Here is an 8,692-nt window from a genome sequence, read left to right on the forward strand (position 1 = left end):
CCAGGAGTAGGTCTAAACACACAGCCCTGCTTCATTTCCTCCTCTTGAATTCTCAGAATTCTCAGAACACTAGTGATGGCTTCATGCCATACCATCCTCTCTGTAAGCCAAAAAAAAAAAAATGCAGTACATGTGCGTTGACTGTCACCAGGGTTGCAGAAGTGGAAGGATTTTCTTCTGATGCAGTGATGAAGTCTGTCTATGTAAACATTTTCCTCCAAACTAGAGACTGGTTGGACAAAACAAACTCTAGCAAAGTAATCACAAGGCTGTTTCCAATAGATAGGGAAAATAAAACATGGAAAATATTACTGGAAACAAAAAAAAAAAAATCACAAAAATTCAGCTACAATCTAGCTTCTTTCTCTGAAAAGGCAAATGAAAGCCTTTTCTGTTGGATTGACCTGATCCTCTTGTGAGAGGGGTTGAGTCAGACATAATGCAAGAGCAATGCCAGATTATCATTGTCATATGAGAAGCTGCCTTTCCCTCTGTGACTGGTCATTATGAGCCAAAATTCATCAAAAGACTGAGTGAGTTTGAAGTTTGCCACAGCTGGAATAAAAATATCACACAAGGTTTCAAAAACAGCAGCCTATATATAGATAGGTTCCTAAATAAGTATAACCTGTTTTCAAAAATGTGCTGTTCTGTCAGCTCCCATATGAGAATCAGACCAAATCCTTCATTGCTTCAGCAGGGATTCTGTAAGCCAAGTAAAAGCAGCAGCTTTTGAGAACTTCATCTCTGCTTTGATTTCAGTAGCTTTTCCCTTTCAAGTTAAGCTCTTCAAATTCAGTCTATGAATACAGTAAGTGTACATTCACAAATAGGTACACAGGAGGAAGATCAGTTTATGAGTTATCTGTCAATAAATATCTCCTACCACAAAGGCTTACCTGCTCTAGCCAAACTAAGTGGGGATCTGAGAGTTGTGCTTATCTCAGGCTGTGTCCCATCTCACCTTGTCTAGAAAGCAGCGGGGGGAAAGATACCCAAGCACCAGATTTACCAGAGCAGTTTTGGCAGATGAAGAAGCTCTTCCTCATTTCTATAGTGATTTGCAGACATTACATTAAACAAGTTGAAAAGTAGAGAAAATGGATAACAAATGCTCATAAAGCCCAAGCAATCACCCAACTTTTTGAACTGCATTGTAAGTTTTGATTAATGCACTGAAACCAGCAGTGTTAGTTCTAACACAAGAAATGGTGCTTGTGATCTTGCAAGATGCCGAATGGCCTCAACTCTGTCTTCAGACCACATTCTAGTAGTCAGTACGCTGAACCTGGTCTTGTATTATTTGGAAAACAGGAAATGAAAAGGAAATTTCAGAGAGAGGATTTCCTCAAGGAAGGGAGATTCTGAAGGGTGTGGAAGACAGATTCTTCAAGGACTGTTTGAGCTAGTGCCAAATTCAAGAAAATAGACATATTACTTTGAACTAAGAATGAAAATTAAAGTATAATTGATGTAGACGCCATTAATTACATGATAAAAGTTGAAATAATCAAACCTATTATAAACAAATTAAGTAATTACTGCTTATAACGCCAATGTCACTTCAAACAAGAAAAAGTACCTCATGCTTCAGCCTTAGGTTGTCTACGTATGCAGAATTAATTTCTAAATGATACACCAGATTGTCTTTACTGCATCATTAAATCCACTAGCTTTGTTGTGCACAAACACTGTATCTTTAGCTTTGAATAGAGGTTGCTTTTTTTACAACTGTGTCAGGAGTATTTTATTTCTCTAAAATATAATTTGTATTTGACTTCATTTACAAGATATAATATCAGTGGATGATGTCTTTTTAAACTAGCCAAATTTGATATTTCAACATAGTTCTGCAGTGAAGTTTCCATGCATAGAAATATAAAAGTGAGGGGTTCCCAAATCTACCTGCTTTCCCTCATCATTCAAGGTAAAGCTAGGACAGAGTTTACAGAACACAGAACTAACCCTTTAAAACATTTTATCAGCTCTTTAATGGTATTCACATTGTTTTGCTTTAGAATTCACTAGAAACTAATCAGGGCTCACAGCCAGGACTGAATGTTTGTATATGCATAGTAAATATAGTTATTTGTAACCCAGAACTACATGTGTATTTATATTGTTTCTGCTAGGCAGAGAACAGACACAATAGCATTTAATAGTGTCCATAATTTGAGACCTGTAATTCCAGTGAAGTCAATGGGTCCTCTTTGGAGCTTAGACTAAGATATGTGCTGGAATTACTTCAAACATGTTAAAAGAAAGCAATCTTAATATTTTAAAAGACATCATAATTTCTAAATTTAGAAAAAAATTACTCTAAGGGAAAATTATCCAGACAGAACATGCTCTTAAATACTTAAATGCAGGTTTATTTTTTGTAATTGTTGACTGACTTCTGGGAAGATACATCAATTACTAAAAATAGACCTAAAGTAATACATGTAGGAATAAATTTGACTTTCAATAGCAGTTTCATTTCCATAAAGACAGCACCATTCAGGGAATACACCTAAAATTAGGCAATTTATTTATGATTCCTTAAGCTGCATTTGCGTACTACAGTATCAGCTCTGTTTGCTCCTGTTAGTCAAAACTGCATGGTAATTTAGTATGATTTTGATGCATGAAGTGCAAAAGCCAAATTCAAGTTTTGGCACCTGGGAATTTTTCCTTCGGAGGTATTTATGTACCTTACTCTCCCTGAAATAAGTGGAATTCAGCAACTAAAAATGATCAAAAATGTGACTTCATGGCAAAAATGAATTACTTCTCTGGAGTGGTGAAAATGCACTAGTTAAGTTCATGAAAACAAACATGCACAGCAGTGGGTTTCCAGCACAAATGCAGAGGTGTAAACTGAATCAATACTTTTACCAGTTGTTAAATTTGCTTTATTTTGCTGGGTTTTGTTTTGTTTTAATCCAGACTTAATAATTCCAAGAATCATGGAAACACATAATAATTGGGGTTGGCATGGACCTCTGAAAATCACCAACGACCTACTCCAAGCAGGATTATCTACAGCAGGTTGCTCGGGATCACATCCAGTAAGATTCAGAATATCTACAAGGGGGGAGATTGTACAACTTTTCTGTGAAACTTACTCCAGTAGCGTTTTACACCCCCATCCCTTACAGTAAAATTTTCTTCCTTTGTATAAATGGAATTTCACTGGGAAGAGTCTGGCACTCTCTTCTTTATACCCTCCCAGAAGACATTTATACATAAGGATAAGATGACCTCTACCTCTCCAACAGTCTCAACTTTTTCAGACTCTCCTTGTACAACAGATGCACACCTTTGTGGGCCTGCACTGTACTTAGTCCAATATGTCCAGGTTTCTCTTGTACAGCTGAGAACAACACTGGACCAAGTTATCCAGGTTTTTCTCATCAGTGCTGAGCAGATGAGAAGGATCACTTCCCCTGACTTGCTGGTGATGCTCTAAATCCAGTACATAAGGCTGCCAGAGGGACCCATTATAGGCTCATGTTTAACATGGTGTCCACCAAGTCCACTAGGGTCTTTTTCACATGGGCTGCCTTCCGGTTGGTCAGCTCCCAGCCTGTCCTGATGCATGAGGTTATTCCTTCCTAGGTGCAGGACGTTGTATTTCCCTTGGTTGAACTTCGTTAGGTTCTTGTTTTCCAATGTCTAGGTCACAGCCACCTAGTATATCAGCCACTCCCAGTTAGGTACCATCTTTGTATCAGTGCTGAGTGTGCTCTATCTCAACATCCTTCTCTCTGTGACCGCAATGGAACTGTATTCCTGCAACTGCATGCAGACGTCTAATTCATCTTGTTTGTTCGTCCATTCTGTATATTGATTTTGCAGAGTGTTCCACCTCCATAATGTTCCATTCCTGGCAATTCTTTATTTGTGTGCATGCAGGTGGGTTAAATTGCTTTCTGCCCTGTTCTGTTGATTTTGAAGTCTCTCTTCTCCACAACAGCCTGTACCTTTTGTTTCCTGTCCCACTTAGAATCATAGAATAATAGAATGGTTTGAGTTGGAAGGGACCTTAAAGGTCATCTAAGTCCAACTCCCCTGCCATGGGCAGGGACACCTCCCACTAGACCAGGTTGCACAAAGCCCCATTCAGCCAGGCTTTGAACACTTCCAGGGATCGGGCATCCACAGCTTCTCTAGGCAACCTGTGCCAGTGCCTCACCATCCTCATAGAATTTCTTCTGAATAGCTAATCTAAACCTACCCTTTTTAGTTTAAAACCATTATGCCTTGTCCTATCACTACACTTCCTTACAAAGAGTCCCTCCCCAGCTTTTCTGTAGGCCCCCTTTAGGTCCTGGAAGGCTGCTATAAGGTCTCCCCAGAGCCTTCTCTTCTCCAGGCTGAACAACCACAACTCCCTCAGCCTGTCTTCATAAGAGAAGTATTTCCATCCTTTGATCATCTTTTGGACTCGTCCTAATACATCCATGTCCTTCTTGTGCTGGGGACCCAAGAGATGAATGTAGCACTACAAGCAGGGTCTCACAAGAACAGAGTAAAGGGGTAGAATCACCTCCCTTGACGTGCTGGCCACTCTGCTTTTGATGGAGCCCAGGATACAGTTGGCTTTCTGGGCTGCAAGTGCACGTTTCTGGCTCATGTTGAGCTTTTCATTCACCAACACCCCCAGGTCCTTCTCCTCAGGGCTGCTCTCAATCCATTCTCCACCCAGTCTGTATTCGTGCTTGGGATTGCTCTGACCCAGGTGTAGGACCTTGCACTTGGCCTTGTTGAACCTCATGAGCCCACCTCTCAAGCCTGTTCAGATTCCTCTGGATGGCATCCCTTCCCTCCAGCATGTCAACCGCACCACACAGCTTGGTGTCATCAGCAAACTTGCTGAGGGTGCACTCAATCCCACTGTCCATGTCACCAAAAAAAAAAAAAAAAAACGTTAAACAGCACCAGTCCCAATACTGACCCCTGAGGAACACCGCTCATTACTGATCTCCACTTGGACATCGAGCCATTGATCACTACTCTTTGAGTGCCACCATCCAGCCAATTCCCTACCCACCGAGTGGTCTATCCATCAAATCCACATCTCTCCAATTTAGAGACAAGGATATCATGGTGGACAGTGTCAAATGCTTTGCACAAGTCCAGGTAGGTGATGTCAGTTGCTCTTCCCCTATCCACCAATGTTGTAACCCCACTGTAGAAGGCCACCAAATTTGTCAGGCATGATCTGCCCTTAGTGAGCCCTGTTAGCTGTCACCAATCACCTCCTTATTTTCCATGTGCCTTAGCACAGTTTCCAGGAGGATCTGCTCCACGATCTTGCCAGGGATAGAGGTGAAACTAACTGACCTGTAGTTCTTCATTTTTTTCCCCTTTTTAAAAATGGGGGTTATGTTTCCCCTCTTCCAGTCAGTGGGAACTTCACCATACTGCCAAGAGTCCTCGCATATGAGATGATTGTGGATTAACATCTCCCTCCCACATTTCTCCAAATTTCAAACCCTTTGCAGGTCAAGTTTAAAACTGTTCTGCAGGTCAGCTGGCCTGCTGGCAAAGATGCTCTTGCCCTATTTGATCAGGTGGATCCTATATCTTCCTAGAAGTTCTTAGTCTTTGAAGAGGGATGTGGCTTTATAAAACGAATCTCTGCCACCGACACCAGCTGTGCAACCAGTTGTTGACTCTCAGGGTCTACCTACAACAGATGTGCATGAATAATCTCACAGTAATGATACTGCTTAATCATAATACTGTTTTATGGAATAGGCAGTTGGGGCTGATCCCCACTCTGAAGCAGACCTTGGTGATGTGATTCTTAATACACAATTCTGGGCTGAATTCACTGTGGTTGTAACAGAAAGTCAGTCTATACAAGTAGAGATTTGCCATGTAGATTTTGATGTGCTTGCCTACTATGGAGGAAAAAACTGTTCCTGGAGATTCTTTACAGAATTAAGACAATATATATACAGAGTGGTTTCGTGAATATCTGGTGAGAATTTTTAAAAATAAAAAAATCTTGATTTGTCAAGTACTTAATCTCCAACACAAAAATTTCATAAAGAAGTCAAAACCCAACCTGACTGTAACTTTGTCCATTTTAAAAAGAAATCCTGATCCCAAACTTTTTAAACTAGTTTTAAAACTTTTTTTTAACTAGTTTCATCTCTGCTAATTATTGTGAATGTATTGTTATTACTAATATTAATATTGTTCCTAATCTGAATGTAGTTGAAATGATGAAACAGCTGTAGAACTTCAAAATACTTTCAGCCATTATCATGTTATCAAAGTTTTTGCAAGCAGTTTCTCTTTCTCTTTGTGGCTACTCATTTATTGGGAATAAATAAGCAGCAGTAAATTCCCAAATGCCAGTGTTTCACTAGAAATAACAATTACTCAATGCCTAGTAATATGCATTTCAAAAGTGTTTGGTGTTCTCTCAATATTCATTGATTACTGTTATCAGCTCAACAAATTAAAATGCATCAATAGGTATGAGAAGATATAGGATTTGTCATACTGTTTGAAATCCTGGTTATAGAGAAACCATTGATTTTGCCACTGACTTTAAAAGAATGTCAATTCAATGATCCTTCAAGTCAGGTGTTGAGTCTCTGTCAGTGGTCAATGAGTGATGGTTTCTTTTCCTTAGAAAGGAAAAGAAAAAGAACAATGTTCATTTATTTTGGTTTCAGTAAGATTCTGGCTTTCACTGTTCTTCCCATAACCTTCAGATGAACTAAGTACTGATATTTGCCTGGAGTATTCCTAAGTGATCTTAGATACCACTGCTACTTCATGACATAGTGTAAAATATCTGTATCATGTATCCAATTAGTGGGAGAAGCAGCCTACCCTAAAGCAAAGAATTTAGCAAAGAATATGATGAAATACACATTCTGCTGTATTTCTTCTGCCAGTTGACCAGTCGACCTTGGAACAGTTAGCTTGCCTTTCTAACACAGATGCTTAAGAAAATGTTTCCATCCCATGGAACCCTAGGCAATGTAAAAAGCATTCCTTTCCCGCAAAGAGGTGAAACCAATGCCTTTCAGTGTTGTGCTGCAAGTCCTAAATGATCACAATACGCTAATGGGAAGGGCATTAACTGGTAATAAACACAAGTTCAAGATGCATTTTAATCACTTAAGCAAACATCCAGCAAATGAAACTGTAATAGGTTTGAGATTTTTTAAAAACCTAGACTGGGATTCATCTTTTCTGAATGTCACTGAGACATCTAATCAACTGGTCTACTCACTTTAGGAAGCCTTTACAGCCAATGTAGACTGAGTCAGGGAAGTCTAAGTCTGACTTGTCACAATTCAAAAACCCTATAAATATCCACTTTTCTGTTTTCAAAGAAGACTGAGGATGGCTTGCTTAAATGTGCATGTGTATATCAGAGGTGTTTGGGTTAAAATTCCATGAGATACAAGTGAATAAAGTCCAAGCTTCTTGTCTAAATTGGTCAGTTTAGCAAACAACATAAATCATCGGCTGTTCAAACAAAAGCCCCAAACGTTTGGTGCACACTGGTGCACCTTTGGTAATCACACTGGGATATGTCTCTTGCAATCAATAGACAAGTTTTGTTTAGAGAAATCTACACTGCTTAAACTTTTTTTTTTTTTTAATGGAAAATTCCTGCCATGCGTGCCTCTATATTCCATTGTAAACTAGGAATAGTGGTTGCAGTTCTCTGGAATATTACGAGATCAAAAGTGTGTAAGAAGAATTAAAACAGTATTATGGTTCTTAAGTTCTCTTAGAATCAGTAAAGTCAGGTAGCAAACATAAAATTAGAAATTAAGTGCCATTGCACATCTGGGCTTAAATAAAGGAAGAAAAAAAATCTATTTCAGTCAAGCCTGAGTTTCAGTCCTGAAAAATGTCATATTACTCTTTCAACATAAGCCTGGAATCCTCGTGGGTATTTTTGGCTAGTTCATGTATTATGCTGCTGTCTGGCTGAGTTTACATATGAACATATTGGTTTTCTCTTCTCCCTTCTCCTGCATCTCTCCCTCTCCAATATAAACAGCATGGAAGTATCAGCACTTCCATGCAGAAAAGAAACAGAAAGAAAGAGGCCTTAGGAGTGGGCCAGCTCCTGGCTCATGCATAGGGAAAATCTTTTTGGTTTCTGACCAGATGCTCTAGAAACATCTACTTTTCATTTCAGGCTTTTCTGTGACAAAAACAAGCTCTTTCTGAGTCTATTAAATCATTTCAATTTGAGGTCACTGGCATGTTACATTTTTCAAGTGCCCTGTATTGTCAGCCTTGTTCATCTCAGGAGATGTTAAAAGTAAACATTTACTTTTACCTGGTGTCTCTTGTGGATACCAGTCAAATGTTTAATAAAAGAAGTAGATTTGTGTGAGTGTGGCAACTTTTTTTTTTTTTTTTTTCTCCAGGAAATGCGGGTGTATGGTTAGATTCACTTAACTGCAGGGCATTTTAATCAAACCACATCATTGTTATTTTAATGTACGTCTCACTGTGACAGTATGTAAAGTATCTAGTCAGTCTCATTTTACATGGATCTATGAATGAGTTGTGCTTTATCTAAATTTCACCATCTAGAAACTGGGATCTAATTTAGTGCTTAAAACAACCCCTTAGTTTTCCTTTAATGAATGAAGTTTCACCAAATTGTTATCACAAGACTTTGACACCTCCAGAAGAAAAGTTAATATAAGCTTAC

General features: G+C 39.0%; 1 long non-coding RNA gene across 2 annotated transcripts in view; it reads right to left on the bottom strand.

Moving 5' to 3' along the window:
* The window catches only part of LOC310893806, a 78,792-nt gene that overhangs the window by 23,351 nt on the left and 46,749 nt on the right, over positions 1-8,692 (bottom strand). The window lies entirely within an intron of this gene.

Source organism: Anser anser (genome assembly GCF_964211835.1).
Source record: "Anser anser genome assembly, chromosome: 2".
In the NCBI taxonomy this organism is placed as follows: Eukaryota; Metazoa; Chordata; class Aves; order Anseriformes; family Anatidae; genus Anser; species Anser anser.